We start from the raw sequence: 921 nt of genomic DNA, 5'->3' as shown, positions 1-921 counted from the left end.
GGGCTCCGCACACGTAGGCAAATATTTGTTGACTGAGTGGTCTTCTGTCTCCCTGCTGTAAACGAGCATGACAACGTTGATCTCAGGGGTGGTTGTGTGGAGTCACATGGGGTCATGTTTATCAAATGTAAGTCACCTTACAAATGTCATTATTGTAGACTTTTCTAATTGGTGTAGTCTCTTGTGGATTAATGTAGTAAGCTGTGCAGTTCTTCTGAACTTTCTTATGTGGTTATGTGGAGGATTAAGTAAATATATATAATATTAGAACAGGGCCTATCATGTCATAAACACTCAAAAAGTCTTGGCTAAATCAGTGGGTATAAAATTTCAGTTATGCAAGATGAATAAGTTCTAGACAACATAGCCCCTATAGTTAACAACACTGTGTTGTACACTTAAAAACCTGTTTAGAGAATAGATCTCACCACAATTAAATTCTTCTTGTGGTAAGAAATTGTTCTTATCGCAATTAAATAAATTCCCCCAAACTGAAATCAAAACAAGCAAACAAAAAAACCCTTGAAGGACAAAAATATATATAGGAAAAATAGCGGCAACATTATAACTTGTTAGAGTGCCCAGAACAAATACATCACTTCTAAAATTTATCATTCACCTTGGTTTATAACCCATTACTATTTCAAAATAAAGTGGTAAAAATATGTGGGGGGAAAAAGTCTTAGCTATTAAAAATATTATCACCGTTGCTAGTTTTTTATGTGTCATTTTACTGATCAGAATTCTGAGATTCAGAGAGGTGAAGCACCTCACCAGGGACCACACAGCTGAATGTGGGCAGAGCAGCTCCTATGAACCAGGTCTTCTGAGTCCCGACCCAATGCTCTGGGACATTTTTGGAACTGCCCGCCAGGGGACGCTCTTCGCCAGGATTAGGATCCGGCCAAGGATCCAGCAGCA

This window comes from Eubalaena glacialis, chromosome 7 (assembly GCF_028564815.1).
Source record: "Eubalaena glacialis isolate mEubGla1 chromosome 7, mEubGla1.1.hap2.+ XY, whole genome shotgun sequence".
Taxonomy (NCBI): domain Eukaryota; kingdom Metazoa; phylum Chordata; class Mammalia; order Artiodactyla; family Balaenidae; genus Eubalaena; species Eubalaena glacialis.
This window is presented reverse-complemented; position numbering follows the sequence as displayed.